The sequence below is a fragment of the Crinia signifera genome, chromosome 2 (genome assembly GCF_055691185.1).
Source record: "Crinia signifera chromosome 2, ASM5569118v1, whole genome shotgun sequence".
In the NCBI taxonomy this organism is placed as follows: domain Eukaryota; kingdom Metazoa; phylum Chordata; class Amphibia; order Anura; family Myobatrachidae; genus Crinia; species Crinia signifera.
In genome coordinates, this window is record NC_139218.1 from 373,273,685 (window position 1) to 373,300,060 (window position 26,376).

Sequence of the window (26,376 nt, forward strand, 5' to 3'; positions counted from 1 at the left end):
TATACCATGCGCACCATGGCTGGTCAGTCCTGGACAGGGTCCATGGGGGAGGAAGACCACCCCATCAAGGGGGGAGTCCCCTGTCCTGGGCTGAAGCCTGGGGCTGTCTCAGGGGAGTGGGCGCCGGGATGATCTGTAGGAAAATAGACATTGCTTAATACAGGTGAACTACAGGACCCAGCATGCGGGGCAAAAATATGCCCACTGGGTCTCGTAGTTCACCTTTAAAAATTATGTGGAAACAACAACACAGACATCCAGAAAAGTAAAAGTTTATTATACACCCCTTTTACACTAAGAAAACACATAATTACCTTGCCAGCGCTGTCCTTTCTGCTGCTGCTCACTCGGGACTGTCAGCCGCCGAGTGCGCAGCCTGTTTTATAGTAGAGACAGGAATCGCTGTGATTTCCCAAAGTAATTTAATTACAATACCAGAGTGGCCCCTTATGTTTACATGTTATTGCAGTGTAAAGTAATTATTGAACCACTAGGTAGGTGATTCATCGCGCCCTACGGGCTCTCTTCACACCAGCATAAGGGGCGGCGCCCCCTTAATTTGTGAACATTTGTATTGTGAGAAATGTGGTTAGAATTGTATGAAAGATGCCTGTATTGCAACTTCATTTATAGGTAAAATGTGTTAAATAGAGAGCATATGATTTGGAAGGGGGTGTGTATTGTTTTGTTTGATTAAAAAGCGGTTACAGAGTAAGATGTACATTGATAGTGTGGAGGGTACAGTGACATTTGTGGGTGTGGGTGTGTGTGTGTGCGTGCGTGTTGTTTAGGTGTGTGTGTGCAATAGTATAGTAGGGTGTTTTTGAGTCAGCGGCTCCCCACTGGCGGAGGTCACGACACAGGAAAACAGGAGGCTGGGTAGTGACAGGGGTGTGTGGGCATAAGGGTGACTAAAGAGGACGGTGGGGGACACTGTGCAGCTTCTGCCAGTGGGTGAGGGTCCAGCGTGGCAGCACAGGAGTACAGGACGGTGGCCCTGAGTCAGTGTCTCTTCCTACTGGGTGGGAGTTAGGGTGCATGAGAGCAGGAGGCTGGGCTATAAGACATGATAGGGGTATGTGGGCAACACAGCGTCAGCGACTCCCCAGTGGTGGAAGTTATGGTTCAGGAAAGCAGGAAGCTGATAGTGATAGGGGTGTGTGGGCATACGGGGGACTAAAGAGGAGGGTGGGGGACACTGTGCAGCTTCTGCCAGTGGGTGAGGGTCCAGCGTGGCAGCACAGGACGGTGCCCCTGAGTCAGTGTCTCCTCCTACTGGGTGGGAGTTAGGGTGCATGAGAGCAGGAGGCTGGGTGGTAAAGCATGATAAGGTAATGTGGGCAACACAGGGTGAGCGGGTCCCCACTGGCGGAAGTTACTGGGCAGGAGAACAGGAGGCAGGGCAGTGATAGAGGTGTGTGGGCATGAGGGGTAGTAAAGGTTTTTGGCTGTTGCTGAGTAGGGATAGGCATTGGTGCAGACGCCATCAATGGTTGGAATTGATGGCGATTTTGCACCCTGCCATCGATAGTAGTAACATATTACTTGGATAACCATCGATTGTTGTAGCTATAGATGGTCATCCATTATATCTGACTGAATAGGCCGTGGGTCAATCAGAACTTGGTGGCGGGACTTCCGGGTGTGGGCGGCAGAGCTATGCTCCGTGTCCCGGCACCTTAAAACATTTTGAAACTTGATCGGTTCTCCTTTGCCATCGATGTAGGGAAACCATCTGGTCCTCCCACATCGATGGCAAAAGTATTCAACATCGGCCATAAACCATCGATTATTTGAAATCATTGATGGTCGATGGGCATCCCTAGAACTGGAGGAGGGTGGGGGACAGTATGCAGCTCCCGGCAGTGGGTGAGCGTCTCCTCCCACTGGGAGGGAGTGAGCGTGCATGAGAGCAGGAGGCTGTATAATAGTGGTATGTGGGCAAGACATTGATAAAAGTTGTGGCGCTGGTGCAGAGGACCGTGGGGTCACTTCTGGCAGTTGGGGAACCTGCAGCATGGCAGCCAGGGCCGGTTTTCCCACCTAGGGGCGGCACCTGCTTGTGGCGGTACAGGATCCCCCATTGTCACGGGGTATGTGAAATGCGGGAGCGGGTTCAGGGGGTCTGCTGGGGGATGGAATTGCCGGAAGGGGGTCAGGGGGGTCTGCAAATTGCGGGAGGGGGGTGTGGGGATCCGCGATTAGCGGGAGGGGGTCCGCAAATCGTGGGAGGGGGCGCGGGGGGGGGACTTGAATCGCAGGAAGGGGGGTCTGCAAATTGCGGGAGGGGGGTTGTCAGGGTCAGTGAATTGCGGGAGGGGGGGTTGTGGAGGGCCGTGAATCAAGGGAGGGGGGGGCGCAGAGGGGGTGGCGCGGGGGTCTGTGAATCGCGGGAGGGGGCATTAATCGCGGGAGGGGGGGTCGTGGGGGGCTGTGAATTGCAGGAGGGGGGGTGCGGGGGGGGTGCCGTGAATTGCGCGATGGGGCGTGAATTGCGTGAGGGGGGTTCGCAGGGGTCCAGCGAATTGCGCGGGGGGGGGGGGTCATGGGGGTCACGCGAATCGCGGGTGGGGGGGGTGTCGCGGGGGTCCTGGGGGTTGGTGGCAGTTTGGGGGGGTGCAGGAGTAATGGTGGAGGGTGGCTGTGGAGAAATGGTGTATGGTGGGTGTGTACTGTAGCCCTGGCTGGGCGGGGGGAGGTGATGTCAAGGGGGTGGAACGTTATACACATGAAAACGTTATACACATAAAACACTGGTCTTTTCCCTAGGGGGGCGGGTTTGTGTATGCCACTGGGCGGGAACGTTAGCTACACAGGGGATGAGTGACAGATCTGGCTAAATATATAAGAGATACCTTGGACCATACCTGGTCATGTCACATGATGTTACAGAAATGTAATCTGGTAAAATGCCAGAGGTGCAGTAGTGCACAGTAAATTAGAGAGGCACTGTATACAGTATATGCCATGGATTTGACTAAGGTGTTGGATTAAATTACAAACATACTATGCTTTGTACATTTTCAAGCCATTTACAGTTTGTGGATTCTGCTCACAACCACACACACACACACACACACACACACACACACACACACACACACACACACACACACACACACACACACACACACACACACACACACACACACACACACACACACACACACACACACACACACACACACACATATACACATATAATACAGCCCTCTGTATGTTATACTCCCCATTTACTGCATGAGAGGAGATGTATTGGCAGATACCTGCAAGTTGCTATGTGCGTAGCGGATATGAGCAAGGAGGTTAGTCCACATGTTGATTCCAAACCAGAGTAGGTTTTATTGCATATAACAGGACATATGTGATAAAATACAATAGTGAATCTCTTTTCGGCTAAGTACTGTACAGCTGTACAGAACTGTGATGCTCCAATAACACAGTAATTTGCACTCATGCGGATACTTTTATAGAGGCATATAAACAAGTCCTACACCTGGAGTCTAGACAATCTGTACCTTTAAGTTTGGTAAGTAATATTTACTCAGATGTTATCTATATAGATAAGTCAGGCACAATACCGAACAGTTAAGAGGCAGTGTATGGAGATTAACCATTTAACATGGGTGTCTTTGGAAATAATGTCCTGGACTTGAGATATATATTGTTTTCTCAATTACTTGATGTAATTTACAGTATGCCAGCCATATTAGGCATATTTCTGTTTATTTCAGGAAGCCATACCCATGTCTTGATTATGGGCAATATTGTGTATCTGTGCTGCGTATCTTACCTTGAAATGTACTGTATACATGTCTAATAAAGTATTGTTGTTAAAGTTCAAATAGTTCCTTAATGCTTTTACATAGTAGCATTAAAATCAGGAACCGTTATCTCTACTTAATTCAAGTTACTCAATTAATAATTCTCCTACGGCGTCAGTGTTACATCTTTTCATAATTTGAAAGCAGTTACGACCGTTCCATAGAAATTTCTCCTGGGAAAGTGAATACATAAACACATTAATGTATTATTAAGCAATGAAATACTAAAGGACACTAGCGGCACTTTATAGTATCACCAAGGGGCATGTAACGTGTTAGATACAGTAGTTGCAGACTTATAAATCCTGGTGGAAAAGCTATCAAAATATTAGTGTTAGAGCATTGAAATTGTGTGTAACCTCTGGAGAGACCTTCTCTGGGGGAGTGTATGTATCGTAATGTCACTCATTAATTATGTAGCGAGATGTCTAGCTCGTTAGTAGTCCTGCAATTATCATTTTCATTCTACCAGTGCTCATCTATAAAAACCTTTGACTTGCCAGGCACAAATACTACGTACTGGTGAATGGGGAAGATGTACGAAAACTTAAAAAGATAAACATGAGGGTGTTAAAGAGTGCTAAATGTTCAGCCAATCAGCTCCTAACTGGTATTTTTGAAACACAGCCTATAACATGACAGCAGGGTTGCCTACTTTTAAAGTCTCCTCTTCTAGAGAACCCAGAGTGGAGACTGTCAGCAGCACTTCAATTCCTGCAATTTGCGGGTCTTTGGGGAAGGGGCGGGGCTAAATGACACGATTTCCGTATTTAGCCCCACCCCCTGAAAAGCAGCGAATTGCGCCAATTTACTGCTGCGGACGGGGACATGCAGGGGGGTGCCGCCGGTATCAAGCTGATTGGTTTGATATCAGAGGCATATTAACATTTAGGTCACATGTATCAGCGGGACCCCCATCCGTGAGGCACCCCCCCACTTTGCTCTATGGCCATTGTCAATCTTCCAGTGATATTTGGAATAGATAATGCACACGCAGAAGATTCCAACGGCTCAAGCACACAGACAACGTCTTAGATCTCCGAACTGAGGGCATCTTTCCAAATGCATACCTCCCAACTTTTGTAATTGAATAGGGCCACCCGCACGAGTGCCTTAAAAGGGGGCGTGGTGTATGCAAATAAGGGTGCAGCTTTTGCAAATTAGACCACACCCCCATTTCCCACCCACTGCACCGCTGAATAGACTGTCTATTCTGTCAGATTGGGGGGGACTCCCAACTGCCCCCCCCCCCCCCGCAGCGGGACACTGCCGGCCTTGGGAGGGACACAGGAACGTCCCCAAAAACCGGGACGTTCCCGCGTTTAGCGGGACAGTTGGGAGGTATGCAAATGTATTACCTGAAAGGATAGAGAATTATTTCGGATGAGAAGGAAGTAAGTAATTATTGGGAAAGCATTGCTATGGTACAGGAAGTAATCAGAACAAAACATGCTGGATATTAATTGCCGGCGATAGCGACACGCATCACTATCACTACGCCCCCTACACAAGGAGCCATATAGGGGCATTTTCTAAGCAATCTGGTGCGATCGCTCAGACAATGCCTCTGAATCGCTACGTGTGTAGGCCCCATACGGTTGCTTGAACTGAACAGGTCTGTCCCCCGTGAGACGCGGTTCCTAGTTGACAGTACCTAGGTAGGCCACTATTGGTCAACAGTAACTAGGTTGACTCATGAAGTAGGTCAACATGCATTGGATTGACATGGTCAAAAGGTCGACACACGCATTAGGCCGAAATGAAAAAGGTCGAAATGAGTTTTTCATGGGTTTTTTTTTTCAAAAAAGGTGGTTTTTCCATATATAATAGAATATACAATCTCTGCATGTTCCTTGCCCTTACTTTGCATTACAGATAGCCATACACAGTCCTCTCACTCTGCATTACAGATAGCCATACACAGTCCTCTCACTCTGTACTACAGATAGCCATACACAGTCCTCTCACTCTGCATTACAGATAGCCATACACAGTCCTCTCACTCTGTACTACAGATAGCCATACACAGTCCTCTCACTGTGTATTACAGATAGCCATACACAGTCCTCTCACTCTGTATTACAGATAGCCATACACAGTCCTCTCACTCTGCATTACAGATAGCCATACACAGTCCTCTCACTCTGTATTACAGATAGCCATACACAGTCCTCTCGCTCTGCATTACAGATAGCCATACACAGTCCTCTCGCTCTGCATTACAGATAGCCATACACAGTCCTCTCGCTCTGCATTACAGATAGCCATACACAGTCCTCTCGCTCTGTATTACAGATAGCCATACACAGTCCTCTCGCTCTGCATTACAGATAGCCATACACAGTCCTCTCACTGTATTACAGATAGCCATACACAGTCCTCTCACTCTGTATTACAGATAGCCATACACAGTCCTCTCACTCTGTATTACAGATAGCCATGCACAGTCCTCTCACTCTGCATTACAGATAGCCATGCACAGTCCTGTCACTCTGTATTACAGATAGCCATACACAGTCCTCTCGCTCTGCATTACAGATAGCCATACACAGTCCTCCCGCTCTGCATTACAGATAGCCATACACAGTCCTCTCGCTCTGCATTACAGATAGCCATACACAGTCCTCTCGCTCTGCATTACAGATAGCCATACACAGTCCTCTCGCTCTGCATTACAGATAGCCATACACAGTCCTCTCGCTCTGCATTACAGATAGCCATACACAGTCCTCTCGCTCTGTATTACAGATAGCCATACACAGTCCTCTCGCTCTGCATTACAGATAGCCATACACAGTCCTCTCGCTCTGCATTACAGATAGCCATACACAGTCCTCTCGCTCTGTATTACAGATAGCCATACACAGTCCTCTCACTCTGCATTACAGATAGCCATACACAGTCCTCTCACTCTGCATTACAGATAGCCATACACAGTCCTCTCACTCTGTATTACAGATAGCCATACACAGTCCTCTCACTCTGTATTACAGATAGCCATACACAGTCCTCTCACTCTGTATTACAGATAGCCATACACAGTCCTCTCACTCTGTATTACAGATAGCCATACACAGTCCTCTCACTCTGCATTACAGATAGCCATACACAGTCCTCTCACTCTGCATTACAGATAGCCATACACAGTCCTCTCACTCTGCATTACAGATAGCCATACACAGTCCTCCCACTCTGCATTACAGATAGCCATACACAGTCCTCCCACTCTGTATTACAGATAGCCATACACAGTCCTGTCACTCTGCATTACAGATAGCCATACACAGTCCTCTCACTCTGCATTACAGATAGCCATACACAGTCCTCTCACTCTGTTTTACAGATAGCCATACACAGTCCTCTCACTCTGTATTACAGATAGCCATACACAGTCCTCTCACTCTGTATTACAGATAGCCATACACAGTCCTCTCACTCTGTATTACAGATAGCCATACACAGTCCTCTCACTCTGCATTACAGATAGCCATACACAGTCCTCTCACTCTGCATTACAGATAGCCATACACAGTCCTATCACTCTGTATTACAGATAGCCATACACAGTCCTCTCACTCTGCATTACAGATTGCCATACACAGTCCTCTCACTCCGTATTACAGATAGCCATACACAGTCCTCTCACTCTGTATTACAGATAGCCATACACAGTCCTCTCACTCTGCATTACAGATAGCCATACACAGTCCTCTCACTCTGCATTACAGATAGCCATACACAGTCCTCTCCCTCTGTATTACAGATAGCCATACACAGTCCTCTCACTCTGCATTACAGATAGCCATACACAGTCCTCTCACTCTGTATTACAGATAGCCATACACAGGCCTCTCACTCTGCATTACAGATTGCCATACACAGTCCTCTCACTCTGCATTACAGATAGCCATACACAGTCCTCTCACTCTGCATTACAGATAGCCATACACAGTCCTCTCACTCTGTATTACAGATAGCCATACACAGTCATCTCACTCTGCATTACAGATAGCCATACACAGTCCTCTCACTCTGCATTACAGATAGCCATACACAGTCCTCTCACTCTGTATTACAGATAGCCATACACAGTCCTCCCACTCTGTATTACAGATAGCCATACACAGTCCTCCCACTCTGTATTACAGATAGCCATACACAGTCCTGTCACTCTGTATTACAGATAGCCATACACAGTCCTCTCACTCTGCATTACAGATAGCCATACACAGTCCTCTCACTCTGTTTTACAGATAGCCATACACAGTCCTCTCACTCTGTATTACAGATAGCCATACACAGTCCTCTCACTCTGTATTACAGATAGCCATACACAGTCCTCTCACTCTGTATTACAGATAGCCATACACAGTCCTCTCACTCTGCATTACAGATAGCCATACACAGTCCTCTCACTCTGCATTACAGATAGCCATACACAGTCCTATCACTCTGTATTACAGATAGCCATACACAGTCCTCTCACTCTGCATTACAGATTGCCATACACAGTCCTCTCACTCTGTATTACAGATAGCCATACACAGTCCTCTCACTCTGCATTACAGATAGCCATACACAGTCCTCTCACTCTGCATTACAGATAGCCATACACAGTCCTCCCACTCTGCATTACAGATAGCCATACACAGTCCTCCCACTCTGTATTACAGATAGCCATACACAGTCCTGTCACTCTGCATTACAGATAGCCATACACAGTCCTCTCACTCTGCATTACAGATAGCCATACACAGTCCTCTCACTCTGTTTTACAGATAGCCATACACAGTCCTCTCACTCTGTATTACAGATAGCCATACACAGTCCTCTCACTCTGTATTACAGATAGCCATACACAGTCCTCTCACTCTGTATTACAGATAGCCATACACAGTCCTCTCACTCTGCATTACAGATAGCCATACACAGTCCTCTCACTCTGCATTACAGATAGCCATACACAGTCCTATCACTCTGTATTACAGATAGCCATACACAGTCCTCTCACTCTGCATTACAGATTGCCATACACAGTCCTCTCACTCCGTATTACAGATAGCCATACACAGTCCTCTCACTCTGTATTACAGATAGCCATACACAGTCCTCTCACTCTGCATTACAGATAGCCATACACAGTCCTCTCACTCTGCATTACAGATAGCCATACACAGTCCTCTCCCTCTGTATTACAGATAGCCATACACAGTCCTCTCACTCTGCATTACAGATAGCCATACACAGTCCTCTCACTCTGTATTACAGATAGCCATACACAGGCCTCTCACTCTGCATTACAGATTGCCATACACAGTCCTCTCACTCTGCATTACAGATAGCCATACACAGTCCTCTCACTCTGCATTACAGATAGCCATACACAGTCCTCTCACTCTGTATTACAGATAGCCATACACAGTCATCTCACTCTGCATTACAGATAGCCATACACAGTCCTCTCACTCTGCATTACAGATAGCCATACACAGTCCTCTCACTCTGTATTACAGATAGCCATACACAGTCCTCCCACTCTGTATTACAGATAGCCATACACAGTCCTCCCACTCTGTATTACAGATAGCCATACACAGTCCTGTCACTCTGTATTACAGATAGCCATACACAGTCCTCTCACTCTGCATTACAGATAGCCATACACAGTCCTCTCACTCTGTTTTACAGATAGCCATACACAGTCCTCTCACTCTGTATTACAGATAGCCATACACAGTCCTCTCACTCTGTATTACAGATAGCCATACACAGTCCTCTCACTCTGTATTACAGATAGCCATACACAGTCCTCTCACTCTGCATTACAGATAGCCATACACAGTCCTCTCACTCTGCATTACAGATAGCCATACACAGTCCTATCACTCTGTATTACAGATAGCCATACACAGTCCTCTCACTCTGCATTACAGATTGCCATACACAGTCCTCTCACTCTGTATTACAGATAGCCATACACAGTCCTCTCACTCTGCATTACAGATAGCCATACACAGTCCTCTCACTCTGCATTACAGATAGCCATACACAGTCCTCTCACTCTGTATTACAGATAGCCATACACAGTCCTCTCCCTCTGTATTACAGATAGCCATACACAGTCCTCTCACTCTGTATTACAGATAGCCATACACAGGCCTCTCACTCTGCATTACAGATTGCCATACACAGTCCTCTCACTCTGCATTACAGATAGCCATACACAGTCCTCTCACTCTGCATTACAGATAGCCATACACAGTCCTCTCACTCTGTATTACAGATAGCCATACACAGTCCTCTCACTCTGCATTACAGATAGCCATACACAGTCCTCTCACTCTGCATTACAGATAGCCATACACAGTCCTCTCACTCTGCATTACAGATAGCCATACACAGTCCTCTCACTCTGCATTACAGATAGCCATACACAGTCCTCTCACTCTGCATTACAGATAGCCATACACAGTCCTCCCACTCTGTATTACAGATAGCCATACACAGTCCTGTCACTCTGTATTACAGATAGCCATACACAGTCCTCCCACTCTGTATTACAGATAGCCATACACAGTCCTCCCACTCTGTATTACAGATAGCCATACACAGTCCTCTCACTGTATTACAGATAGCCATACACAGTCCTCTCACTCTGCATTACAGATAGCCATACACAGTCCTCTCACTCTGTATTACAGATAGCCATACACAGTCCTCTCACTCTGTATTACAGATAGCCATACACAGTCCTCTCACTCTGTATTACAGATAGCCATACACAGTCCTCTCACTTTGCATTACAGATAGCCATACACAGTCCTCTCACTCTGTATTACAGATAGCCATACACAGTCCTCTCACTGTATTACAGATAGCCATACACAGTCCTGTCACTCTGTATTACAGATAGCCATACACAGTCCTCCCACTCTGCATTACAGATAGCCATACACAGTCCTCTCACTCTGCATTACAGATAGCCATACACAGTCCTCTCACTCTGCATTACAGATAGCCATACACAGTCCTCTCACTCTGCATTACAGATAGCCATACACAGTCCTCTCACTCTGCATTACAGATAGCCATACACAGTCCTCTCACTCTGTATTACAGATAGCCATACACAGTCCTCTCACTCTGTATTACAGATAGCCATAAACAGTCCTGTCACTCTGCATTACAGATAGCCATACACAGTCCTCTCACTCTGCATTACAGATAGCCATACACAGTCCTCTCACTCTGTTTTACAGATAGCCATACACAGTCCTCTCACTCTGTATTACAGATAGCCATACACAGTCCTCTCACTCTGCATTACAGATAGCCATACACAGTCCTCTCACTCTGCATTACAGATAGCCATACACAGTCCTCTCACTCTGCATTACAGATAGCCATACACAGTCCTCTCACTCTGCATTACAGATAGCCATACACAGTCCTCTCACTCTGCATTACAGATAGCCATACACAGTCCTCTCACTCTGCATTACAGATAGCCATACACAGTCCTCTCACTCTGCATTACAGATAGCCATACACAGTCCTCTCACTCTGCATTACAGATAGCCATACACAGTCCTCTCACTCTGCATTACAGATAGCCATACACAGTCCTCTCACTCTGCATTACAGATAGCCATACACAGTCCTCTCACTCTGCATTACAGATAGCCATACACAGGCCTCTCACTCTGTATTACAGATTGCCATACACAGTCCTCTCACTCTGCATTACAGATAGCCATACACAGTCCTCTCACTCTGCATTACAGATAGCCATACACAGTCCTCTCACTCTGCATTACAGATAGCCATACACAGTCCTCTCACTCTGCATTACAGATAGCCATACACAGTCCTCTCACTCTGCATTACAGATAGCCATACACAGTCCTCTCACTCTGCATTACAGATAGCCATACACAGTCCTCTCACTCTGTATTACAGATAGCCATACACAGTCCTCCCACTCTGTATTACAGATGGCCATACACAGTCCTCCCACTCTGTATTACAGATAGCCATACACAGTCCTGTCACTCTGTATTACATATAGCCATACACAGTCCTCCCACTCTGTATTACAGATAGCCATACACAGTCCTCCCACTCTGCATTACAGATAGCCATACACAGTCCTCTCACTCTGCATTACAGATAGCCATACACAGTCCTCTCACTCTGCATTACAGATAGCCATACACAGTCCTCTCACTCTGTATTACAGATAGCCATACACAGTCCTCTCACTCTGTATTACAGATAGCCATACACAGTCCTCTCACTCTGTATTACAGATAGCCATACACAGTCCTGTCACTCTGTATTACAGATAGCCATACACAGTCCTCCCACTCTGTATTACAGATAGCCATATACAGTCCTCTCACTCTGTATTACAGATAGCCATACACAGTCCTCTCACTCTGTATTACAGATAGCCATACACAGTCCTCTCACTCTGCATTACCGATAGCCATACACAGTCCTGTCACTCTGCATTACAGATAGCCATACACAGTCCTCTCACTCTGTATTACAGATAGCCATACACAGTCCTCTCACTCTGTATTACAGATAGCCATACACAGTCCTCTCACTCTGTATTACAGATAGCCATACACAGTCCTCTCACTCTGTATTACAGATAGCCATACACAGTCCTCTCACTCTGTATTACAGATAGCCATACACAGTCCTCTCACTGTATTACAGATAGCCATACACAGTCCTCTCACTCTGCATTACAGATAGCCATACACAGTCCTCTCACTCTGTATTACAGATAGCCATACACAGTCCTCTCACTCTGTATTACAGATAGCCATACACAGTCCTCTCACTCTGTATTACAGATAGCCATACACAGTCCTCTCACTCTGTATTACAGATAGCCATACACAGTCCTCTCACTGTATTACAGATAGCCACACAGTCCTCTCACTCTGTATTACAGATAGCCACACAGTCCTCTCACTCTGCATTACAGATAGCCATACACAGTCCTCTCACTCTGTATTACAGATAGCCATACACAGTCCTCTCACTCTGTATTACAGATAGCCATACACAGTCCTCTCACTTTGCATTACAGATAGCCATACACAGTCCTCTCACTCTGTATTACAGATAGCCATACACAGTCCTCTCACTGTATTACAGATAGCCATACACAGTCCTGTCACTCTGTATTACAGATAGCCATACACAGTCCTCCCACTCTGTATTACAGATAGCCATACACAGTCCTCTCACTCTGTATTACAGATAGCCATACACAGTCCTCTCACTCTGTATTACAGATAGCCATACACAGTCCTCTCACTCTGCATTACAGATAGCCATACACAGTCCTCTCACTCTGTATTACAGATAGCCATACACAGTCCTCTCACTCTGTATTACAGATAGCCATACACAGTCCTCTCACTCTGTATTACAGATAGCCATACACAGTCCTGTCACTCTGTATTACAGATAGCCATACACAGTCCTGTCACTCTGTATTACAGATAGCCATACACAGTCCTGTCACTCTGTATTACAGATAGCCATACACAGTCCTCTCACTCTGTATTACAGATAGCCATACACAGTCCTCTCACTCTGCATTACAGATAGCCATACACAGTCCTCTCACTCTGCATTACAGATAGCCATACACAGTCCTCTCACTCTGCATTACAGATAGCCATACACAGTCCTGTCACTCTGCATTACAGATAGCCATACACAGTCCTCTCACTCTGTATTACAGATAGCCATACACAGTCCTCTCACTCTGTATTACAGATAGCCATACACAGTCCTCTCACTCTGTATTACAGATAGCCATACACAGTCCTCTCACTGTATTACAGATAGCCATACACAGTCCTCTCACTCTGCATTACAGATAGCCATACACAGTCCTCTCACTCTGTATTACAGATAGCCATACACAGTCCTCTCACTCTGTATTACAGATAGCCATACACAGTCCTCTCACTCTGTATTACAGATAGCCATACACAGTCCTCTCACTCTGCATTACAGATAGCCATACACAGTCCTCTCACTCTGTATTACAGATAGCCATACACAGTCCTCTCACTCTGTATTACAGATAGCCATACACAGTCCTCTCACTGTATTACAGATAGCCATACACAGTCCTCTCACTCTGTATTACAGATAGCCATACACAGTCCTCTCACTCTGTATTACAGATAGCCATACACAGTCCTCTCACTCTGTATTACAGATAGCCATACACAGTCCTCTCACTCTGCATTACAGATAGCCATACACAGTCCTCTCACTCTGCATTCCAGATAGCCATACACAGTCCTCTCACTCTGCATTCCAGATAGCCATACACAGTCCTCTCACTCTGCATTACACATAGCCATACACAGTCCTCTCACTCTGCATTACACATAGCCATACACAGTCCTCTCACTCTGTATTACAGATAGCCATACACAGTCCTCTTACTCTGTATTACAGATAGCCATACACAGTCCTGTCACTCTGTAGTACAGATAGCCATACACAGTCCTCCCACTTTGTATTACAGATAGCCATACACAGTCCTCTCACTCTGTATTACAGATAGCCATACACAGTCCTCTCACTCTGTATTACAGATAGCCATACACAGTCCTCTCACTCTGCATTACCGATAGCCATACACAGTCCTGTCACTCTGCATTACAGATAGCCATACACAGTCCTCTCACTCTGTATTACAGATAGCCATACACAGTCCTTTCACTCTGTATTACAGATAGCCATACACAGTCCTCTCACTCTGTATTACAGATAGCCATACACAGTCCTGTCACTCTGTATTACAGATAGCCATACACAGTCCTCTCACTCTGTATTACAGATAGCCATACACAGTCCTCTCACTCTGTATTACAGATAGCCATACACAGTCCTCTCACTCTGTATTACAGATAGCCATACACAGTCCTCTCACTCTGCATTACAGATAGCCATACACAGTCCTCTCACTCTGCATTACAGATAGCCATACACAGTCCTCTCACTCTGCATTACAGATAGCCATACACAGTCCTGTCACTCTGTATTACAGATAGCCATACACAGTCCTCTCACTCTGTATTACAGATAGCCATACACAGTCCTCTCACTCTGTATTACAGATAGCCATACACAGTCCTCTCACTCTGTATTACAGATAGCCATACACAGTCCTCTCACTCTGTATTACAGATAGCCATACACAGTCCTCTCACTCTGCATTACAGATAGCCATACACAGTCCTCTCACTCTGCATTACAGATAGCCATACACAGTCCTCTCACTCTGCATTACAGATAGCCATACACAGTCCTCTCACTCTGCATTACAGATAGCCATACACAGTCCTCTCACTCTGCATTACAGATAGCCATACACAGTCCTCTCACTCTGTATTACAGATAGCCATACACAGTCCTCTCACTCTGTATTACAGATAGCCATACACAGTCCTCTCACTGTATTACAGATAGCCATACACAGTCCTCTCACTCTGTATTACAGATAGCCATACACAGTCCTCTCACTCTGTATTACAGATAGCCATACACAGTCCTCTCACTCTGTATTACAGATAGCCATACACAGTCCTCTCACTCTGCATTCCAGATAGCCATACACAGTCCTCTCACTCTGCATTCCAGATAGCCATACACAGTCCTCTCACTCTGCATTCCAGATAGCCATACACAGTCCTCTCACTCTGCATTACACATAGCCATACACAGTCCTCTCACTCTGCATTACACATAGCCATACACAGTCCTCTCACTCTGCATTACAGATAGCCATACACAGTCCTCTCACTCTGCATTACAGATAGCCATACACAGTCCTCTCACTCTGCATTACAGATAGCCATACACAGTCCTCTCACTCTGCATTACAGATAGCCATACACAGTCCTCTCACTCTGCATTACAGATAGCCATACACAGTCCTCTCACTCTGCATTACAGATAGCCATACACAGTCCTCTCACTCTGCATTACAGATAGCCATACACAGTCCTCTCACTCTGCATTACAGATAGCCATACACAGTCCTCTCACTCTGCATTACAGATAGCCATACACAGTCCTCTCACTCTGTATTACAGATAGCCATACACAGTCATCTCACTCTGTATTACAGATAGCCATACACAGTCCTCTCACTCTGTATTACAGATTGCCATACACAGTCCTCTCACTCTGTATTACAGATAGCCATACACAGTCCTCTCACTCTGTATTACAGATAGCCATACACAGTCCTCTCACTGTATTACAGATAGCCATACACATTCCTCTCACTCTGTATTACAGATAGCCATACACAGTCCTCTCACTCTGCATTACAGATAGCCATACACAGTCCTCTCACTCTGCATTACAGATAGCCATACACAGTCCTCTCACTCTGCATTACAGATAGCCATACACAGTCCTCTCACTCTGCATTACAGATAGCCATACACAGTCCTCTCACTCTGCATTACAGATAGCCATACACAGTCCTCTCACTCTGCATTACAGATAGCCATACACAGTCCTCTCACTCTGCATTACAGATAGCCATACACAGTCCTCTCACTCTGCATTACAGATAGCCATACACAGTCCTCTCACTCTGCATTACAGATAGCCATACACAGTCCTCTCACTCTGCATTACAGATAGCCATACACAGTCCTCTCACTCTGCATTACAGATAGCCATACACAGTCCTCTCACTCTGCATTACAGATAGCCATACACAGTCCTCTCACTCTGCATTACAGATAGCCATACACAGTCCTCTCACTCTGCATTACAGATAGCCATACACAGTCCGCTCACTCTGCATTACAGATAGCCATACACAGTCCTCTCACTCTGCATTACAGATAGCCATACACAGTCCTCTCACTCTGCATTACAGATAGCCACACACAGTCCTCTCACTCTGCATTACAGATAGCCACACACAGTCCTCTCACTCTGCATTACAGATAGCCACACACAGTCCTCTCACTCTGCATTACAGATAGCCACACACAGTCCTCTCACTCTGCATTACAGATAGCCACACACAGTCCTCTCACTCTGCATTACAGATAGCCACACACAGTCCTCTCACTCTGCATTACAGATAGCCACACACAGTCCTCTCACTCTGCATTACAGATAGCCACACACAGTCCTCTCACTCTGCATTACAGATAGCCACACACAGTCCTCTCACTCTGCATTACAGATAGCCACACACAGTCCTCTCACTCTGCATTACAGATAGCCACACACAGTCCTCTCACTCTGCATTACAGATAGCCACACACAGTCCTCTCACTCTGCATTACAGATAGCCATACACAGTCCTCTCACTCTGCATTACAGATAGCCATACACAGTCCTCTCACTCTGCATTACAGATAGCCATACACAGTCCTCTCACTCTGCATTACAGATAGCCATACACAGTCCTCTCACTCTGCATTACAGATAGCCATACACAGTCCTCTCACTCTGCATTACAGATAGCCATACACAGTCCTCTCACTCTGCATTACAGATAGCCATACACAGTCCTCTCACTCTGCATTACAGATAGCCATACACAGTCCTCTCACTCTGCATTACAGATAGCCATACACAGTCCTCTCACTCTGCATTACAGATAGCCATACACAGTCCTCTCACTCTGCATTACAGATAGCCATACACAGTCCTCTCACTCTGCATTACAGATAGCCATACACAGTCCTCTCACTCTGCATTACAGATAGCCATACACAGTCCTCTCACTCTGCATTACAGATAGCCATACACAGTCCTCTCACTCTGCTTTACAGATGGCCATACACAGTCCTCTCACTCTGTATTACAGATAGCCATACACAGTCCTCTCACTCTGTAGGGCGGGATGTACTAAAGGGAAAATGCGATAAAACGGGGGTTTTACCACATTTTCCTATGTACTATTACCCGTCCGCCCCGTTACCGCCTGGCAGGTGGCGATACCCTATAGAAGCCTATGGGCTTCTATCGCCGCCAGCTGTCCGCAGTCCGTGCGCCCCCCCCTCCCGTCCTCCTTTGATCTCCTCCTCCCCCAGCAGGTGTCACAGCCGGGAGGACATCCGGCTGCAGGGGGGAGGAGGAGACACAGGGGGACACTGGCAACTGCTGGGAGGTGACGTAGACCCCCGCAGACCACATCACAGGTATCGCGGGAGTCTCCGTCACCGCAACCCGATGCTAGCCGCATATGTTAGTACATATGCGGTAGCATTGCGACTGGCAGGCGAAGGGCGGCGATGTATATCAATACATCCCGCCCATAAAGAGGACACTCCGATAGAGGCACTTCAATAAAGAAGGTGCTCCGATAAAGAAGACACTCTGATAGAGGCACTCCGATAAATAGGCACTCCAATAGAGGCACTCTGATAAAGAAGGCACTCCGATAGAGGCATTCCAATAAAGAAGGAGCTCCGATAAAGAGGCACTCCGATAGAGGCACTCTGATAAAGAAGGCACTCAGATAGAGGCACTCCGATAAAGAGTCACTCTGATAAAGAAGGCACTCCGATAAAGAAGGAGCTCCAATAAAGAGGCACTCCGATAGAGGCACTCTGATAAAGAGGCACTCCGATAAAGAAGGCACTCTGATAGAGGCACTCCGATAAAGAGGCACGCTGATAAAGAAGGAGCTCCAATAAAGAGGCACTCCGATAGAGGCACTCTAATAAAGAGGCACTCCGATAAAGAAGGCACTCTGATAGAGGCACTCTGATAAAGAAAGCACTCTGATAGAGGCACTCCGATAAAGAGGCACGCTGATTAAGAAGGAGCTCCAATAAAGAGGCACTCCGATAGAGGCACTCTGATAAAGAAGGCACTCCGATAGAGGCACTCCGATAAAGAAGGAGCTCCAATAAAGAGGCACTCCGATAGAGGCACTCTGATAAAGAGGCACTCCGATAAAGAGGCACGCTGATAAAGAAAGCACTCTAATAGAGGTACTCCGATAAAGAGGCACTCTGATAAAGGAGGCACTCCAACAGAGGCATTCCAATAAAGAAGGCGCTCCGATAAAGAGGCACTCCGATAGAAGCACTCTGATAAAGAGGCACTCCGATAGAGGCACTCTGATAAAGAGGCACTCCGATAAAGAAGGCACTCTGATAGAGGCACTCCGATAGAGGCACTCAGATAGAGGCACTCTGATAAAGAGGCACTCCGATAAAGAAGGCACTCTGATAGAGGCACTCCGATAAAGAGGCACTCCGATAGAGGCACTCCGATAAAGAGGCACTCCGATAAAGAAGGCACTCTGATAGAGGCAATCCGATAAAGAGGCACTCCGATAAAGAAGGCACTCTGATAGAGGCACTCCGATAAAGAAGGAACTCTGATAGAGGCACTCCGATAAAGAGGCACTCCGATAGAGGCACTCCAATAGATACAGTCCAATAAAGAAGGCACTCTGAAAGAGGCGCTCGGATCCAGATGCACTCCGATAAAGACAGGACTCCGATACAGGCACTCTGATAAAGAAGACACTCTGATAGAGGCACTCCGATAATGAAGGCACTCTGATAGTGGCACTCCGATAATGAAGGCACTCTGATAGTGGCACTCCGATAAAGTGGCACTCCGATAAATAGGCTTGCTGCATAAGTTAATTTTTTGTTTTCCAACTACAAGGCAGCATAAGTAAAAGGCAATTACAGTGTTTGGAATTCTCATATTATAAACGAAAAAATGGATTTAATATAAAAAAGAAAGCTATAGTGTTCTTTTTTATCTTTTAATTAAGTCTGGGTTCTTTCTGCGATTAGGGTGGATTTCTAAATGGAAGCCCGTTCGTCGTATCTGTGCTCATATTTGGAAAATGTTCTCATTCTTTATATAAACACAAAAGAAAATAGAAGTCAAATATGTGTTTAATTGCACAATCCTATCTGCAATGATATAAACTCCTCTGCACTATTGGCTGTGACCTCATCCTCCAGTGTGATATGAAATCTATTAGCCTACTCCAGTCCTCGCTGGTAAAGCTGTTATCGTGATCATCGCTAGATTACTTCATGGCGTTTCATTTACAAAGGATTATGTCCTCATATAAAATACAATTTAAAACCCTTTGCCCTTTTCTCATGAAGCATACAATAGTAGCGATGCACTATGAAACGTCCAAGCGTTATTTTGTCCATTTAAAGGCAATGAAAATCTAAATCGGAATTCCGTCTTCTGAGAACGTTAGAACGTTATTATCTAAGCTCTCTCATTACCCTGAGATACAAAGGCCTATCTGCTATTTACTGCAGCGCAATGGGCCTAATTCAGACCTATTCGCTGCGCTGTGTATAGCGAACAGGTCAGCGCAAACGCATCCCCACACATGCCGGAGATAAATGATTCGATGGTCGCTGTTTTGGGTTGTGTATGAGGAATACAGATGAAGCGCCTCTCATCCAGCGCCGGGGCTCGCCAGACCACCCCCACTGGTGAGCGGCGCTACATCTGACCGAGCGTCCCACACGCACGTGCGTCCCAGTTACCCGTCGGCGGGGGGGGGCGGGAACCCTGCCCGTCTCCGCTTCAGGGCAGGGTTAGGGGGGGAGTGGGGAGGTGGGGGAACGCAGCGGGTACCAGCGGTGAGGCGGCAGGGACCCGTGGGAGCGCCATTGTAAGGTGACGCACGTGCGTTTCGGGCGAATCCACCGCCAGCCCCTGCAAAGATGACAGCCGATTCATCTGTGCTTTCTATGGGTGTGTATAAAAGTGTAGACGAAAGGGGACTCATTCTGAACATGCACAATAGACAGACCCTCTCCGTGCACCTTAATAGCCATGGCCCTTATTCTGGTTGGTGCGGTAATATCCGCGTGCGTTCGTGCCGCCGATGTTTTGTGTCTGCGCATGTGCAGAGGCGTCTCTGCGCATGTGCGAGCGGGGCGTACGGCCAAATCCCGCATGAAATGTGAACACTCCGAACAGGGGGTGGAGAGGGGTGTGAAGGGCTATTTGGGCTCATTACCATATGCGTATGCCCCACGTTTCATGGGCGTTCCCATGCAAACGCTGGGCGCACGTATGGTAATGCAGCCGTGACGCACGTGTAGGGGGCGGACATATGACATCGCCGGATGTCAGCTGCCCGCCCAGATCCCTGCTTTTGCACGGAAAAATGTCCATGTGGTCTGAGGTTGCGGGAGCTGGTGGACCACTCGGTCCTGCATTCGATGGTCTGCGACCATCGAATGATGGGAGAGGTTCCCTGAGATGGAGGAGGCGTATTCCATGAAAAATACACGTGCGGTCCGTTCGGCCAGCTTCTTAACGCGTACGGACGGAGTTGGCGATCCGTATGGAAGGCGGGGTTTCGCACGCACGGTCCTGGCCGCATATTCGGATCCGGCCGCACCGATCAGAATAAGGGCCTAAGTCTCAATTACTGCCAGGTAATGCCCAACACATTTCCAATGATTTTTTTTTTTTTTGCTGACCCCTGTGTTTTAATTTCGGATCTGGAAACATTTTGGGGTTTAGATTTGGTTTTGCAAACCACCCTCACATATTTTGGTTTTGGACCATTGGAATTGTAAGCACTCACGAGCAGGGCCCTCTCCCCTTGCGTGCTTTTTTCCCTTCTATTATGTAGACTTGCTTCTACACCATACTGCCTACAAAGGCATGGAACCCTCCATGTCTGCCTTATGATTATTTCAGTGTCATGTCCCCTGATGCAGCAATGTTTATATACCATGTACTTGTCTTGCATTGTCTTGTACTATAAGTCACTGTTTTTCTTGTTTTACCCATTTGCTTATGTACTTTGTAAGGCGCTGGAGAATTCTTATGGTGCCATATAAATAAAGGATATTAATAATAAAATCAGTGTTTAAAAAAAAAAAAAAACTGATTAAAACCAGTGGCGGCTCTTACCTCTTTGGAGAAGTGGGGCTGCTGCAATGCCAGGCCACCCCCTCCACTGCAACCGCTGCTGGATCCCACAGCCAGTGACCGCAGGTCCCCACTGGTGCCTGCTGGTCCTGGCTGCCTGTCCTGACACCCATCATGGTCACTTGACCAGCGCATGCACAGTAGCTTCTTTGGTACTGGGCATGCGCTGGCCCCCAGCCTCTACGGGCTTTTTTGGCAGCAGCCCTTCATAAAAGCATATTCATGGTCCCAGGTCTAGCGCATGTGCAGAACCCGTTTTTACAGGCTTCTGCCGCAGAAGCCCATAGAGGCAACCCATAGGGGGAACACATCCCAATGGGACTGCCTTGGGCAGGTCAGACTTCCAATAAGAAGCCACTGCCAGTCACAGTGAAGCCAGTGCAGTCGCTGCTAAAATCATGTAATTTGGGCCGGCTTTTCCCTACATTAATATTCACCCCAATAACATTCATTTCCAGTCAATTTTGACTGCATCGCCATAGGCAAACTCTTGTCAAGTGCCTTAAATGATGACAATAGCAATGGTGTCAACAATAGCACTGGTATAGAATAGAGCTGCCACCACATCATGCAGTTTAGGGGACAGAGCGGAGCTGCTGCACATGCCCAGTGTACCAGCTTCTTCTAACGCATTTACTGCATGTGTGGATCTGAGCCCTCAAACATCGCAATGGACCAGAGAGTAAATGCAAGGAGGAAGAGACAGGAGCCTTACCATGAAGTGGGAGATTGTGAGCTTAGAAAGTCTAGTACTGGTTCTATTACGTTTGTGTATTTATTTATTATGATATGTTTTATCTTTTCCTGACCACTTATCTTATTTAAATGTTCGAAACAGCCTACACTATAGACCAGGCATGTCCAACGTTGGCCCTCCAGATGTTGTGAAACTACACATCCCAGCATGCTTTGCCACAGTTTTGCTATTAGAGAATGCTAAAACTATTGCAAAGCATGCTGGGATGTGTAGTTTCAAAACATCTGGAGGGCCAACGTTGGACATGCCTGCTATAGACCATGGGTCCTCAAACTGCGGCGCTCCAGATGTTATGAAACTACAATCCCAGCATGCCTTGCCACAGTTTTAACACTCCCTTATAGCAAAACTGTGGCAAGGCATGCTGGGATTTGTAGTTTCACAACATCTGGAGGGCCGCAGTTTGAGGACCCATGCTATAGACCATCTGTGCTGTTACATATCAATACTGTATTCCATACGGTATTCAGTGTATGAAAAATACCAATTTTCAAGGCTGTTTCCACTCTCCCAGACTCCCAATGTGCTGCAGAGTTGGAGATTTTGGATTATATTGGTAAAACCCCCATCTAAAAATCCTGCGTTCGCCACTGCATCGCAGCTCATAATGTTTTTACCAATATTGGCCAAAGTCTGTAGCGAGCTGCCTGGTTTCTAAGCGGCAAAGTAGCAGCACAAACACACTGCAATTTATAACACAGGTATAAAACATTGCAGTGGCAGAAAAGAAAAGTGGTGCAAGACAGAGTTATCCTTGCTCCTCCCACCCACCATTATGTTGGTTTTTAAAAATTACATATACATACACAGTTTAACAAACCAAACACTTCAGCGACAAGGACGGACACTTTTGTGTCTGAACTACTTGGTTTGTGTGGGCCCCTATAAAAAAAGGAGGTTGAGAATGAGGGTGTTGTTGGTGAAGATTGCATGTGCTGGTCCAAATGGATTCTAGCTGATACTGGATTGTTTATTATTATTTTACAAATTATTGTACTTTTATAAGATATATTTAATAAACTAGTCGCAAATTACATAAAATGGGTCGCTCCAACCAATTATGAAAGAAAACACATCACATTACTAACCTGCTCCTGAGCTTTGCACCTGTAATAAATGTATATTCCCGTAATAACAATACACTGGTAAACTAAATCTGGTACTTGTTTCCTAGCACGGCGCCTACGATATTCAGTCGTATGGCATCTTATACATTGTATGGCATCGCATGCCATATACACGCATGCGATGCATATGATGCGATGCGATTTTAAAATTGTATAAGCACCCTAATGGGTTTTTTCAATGTTAAATGGTCCCGCTATACGATTTTTTATTGTATAAGCACCCTAATGGGTGCTTAAAATGTTAAAATGCACCCTCACGTGACCCCCACTATCAACGCCAACCCGAAGCGTGGCGAGGGGCAGCGGTACGCGTCCTCTGACCTTTTCATACTCCCACTATCCACGTTGGCGCGGAGTTGATCTTATATAGTGTGGGGAGCGCAGCGAGCCACCGAGCCACCGAGCCGGAAGCGTGGCGAGCGCAGCGAGTCCCGCGAGGGGACGCATATTACTTTACATGTATTCCGCGTCCCCTCGCCACGCTTCGTGCTCGGTGGCTCGCTGCGCTTGCCACACTATATAAGATCAACTCCATGCCTATGTGGATGGTGGGGGTATGAAAAGGTCGGAGGACGCGTACCGACGCCCCTCGCGGGCTCGCTGCGCTCGCCACACTTCGGGTTGGCGTTGATAGTGGGGGTGTCGTGGGGGTGCTTTTAACATTGTAAGCACCCATTACGGTGCTTATACAATTAATAATCTTATAGGGGGGCCATTTAACATTGAAAGCACCCATTAGGGTGCTTATACAATTTTAAATCGTATACCATCGCATTGTATGGCATTGTATGCCATATACAATGGTATACGATTTTAAAATTGTATAACATCGGGTGCCATCGCGTCACATCGCATACCATTGTAAGGCTTATGGTATACGATGCGATGGGCGCCATGCTAGGAAACAAGTACCCTAAATCTTTCCATATTTTAACTATAGTTTATGTTATTATATTACTGCAAGAAGGAAACTTTGTTATATTGTCATCTTAGTACTTGGTTATTTTTGTCGTTGTTTTGTATTTTTCACTGTGCCCAGAAATTTCTTTATGGAAAAGTCAAGTTTGTAAACAGTCCTCAGATTGTTTTCTTTATGACAAATATCAGCAGAAAGGTCTTTCCAATGACCCTGAAACGTTATAACAAAAGCAGATGGAGTTTACCAACATCTAAACAAAAGAAAAACGAGTGCTTTGTAATTAGCAAAGCTGGTTCTGGGTGGCATATAAGGTCAGAATTCTAAAAGAAAGAAGGATAGAGTTATTTATTATTATTATTATTATTAATAAATGTGCTGTAACCCAGAGCAACAGGCTGGCAAATTCAAACAACTAATAACTGAAAGTCAAATGTTGATTGCTTGATGTATGTTAATATTCAACTGCCTAGTGTTTGCAACAGGTGGAATTCCATTCGGAATTACCATCAAATGGATTCCCCCTGTTCGCAAGACTTAAGACCCCCATACACTGAGCTGATTTTGTCCAATTGCGGACAATTGCGACCATTCGGGCCGTTAAATCGGACCAAATTGGCTGTCCCTGACCTTCCGCCGCTGTCCCTGACCACGCATCGGACCCGAGCAGGTGGTCGGACCTGCTGGCCAACCAAACACCTGTCCAGGGACCTCCCTCCTGGTGGCGAGACGGGAGGGAAGCAGGGACGCATGAGATCCATCACAACAAATTGTGATGGATGGCATATGTCCCTGCCGCCCTGAAAGGTCCCGCCGGCTTGCAGGGTATCGGGTGTCCGTACACTGCTGCGAGACATTTACAGTGTATGGACACCTTTACTCTGCACTGTGAAGGCCATAGGGAGAAGGAAGCCACCAATGACATCGGCAGCCCTTCCTACCCAACGACCGGGGAGTGCCTGCATTTTCTGTGACACTCACAAAAAACGCTGCGAAACCACCCCCAAATGGTCGCAGGGCAATCCTCCTGCATACGGACATATGGCTAGTAGTACTGTAGAAATAACTGTCCACTGATTACCAGATACCGCACACTGTTATTACAACAATTCTGGTCAAAGCCGCCCATACACGGTACGTCTTGTACCGCGCGAGGCGATGTGCACTCCCGTGCACCATACATTGCATGCCCATACTTTTTGAACTGTATTGTATTGCTAGTTCACAGTGCTTTAGCACATTGCATGAGTTTTGTACTAGAAGCGGCATTACTGAGAAGTTTGATGGCAATTCAATGTGTGCCCGATGTATCTGCAAGTGCATTTGCATACACCTGAGAATAAGGGGGATATGGTCGTATTGTCGACCTGACTTAGGCCGACACCATTGGGTCGACAGGCAGCAAGGTTGACAGGGTTCTAGGTTGACGTGGACGAAGGTCAACAGGTGTATAGGTTGACATGGGACAAGGTCGACATGGTTTTAGGTCCACAAATGCGTTAGCTCGACGGTATCCGGACTATTTGTCTACAGCAAAAAGATAGACAACCATTAGTTCGACAAGCCAAAAGGTCGACATGCAAAAAGTTCGACATGCCAAAAGGTCGACGTGCCAAAAGGTCGACGTGCAAGAAGGTCGACACTGCCGTCAGGTCGATAGTGTCTAGGTCGACAGTCAAAAGGTCGACATGGGGTTTTCCACTGTTTTTTGAGCTGACATGTGCCGACAGGCGGTATTTCATGCCCTACCATCCACTAGGGCGAGGTGTGAGAATAAAA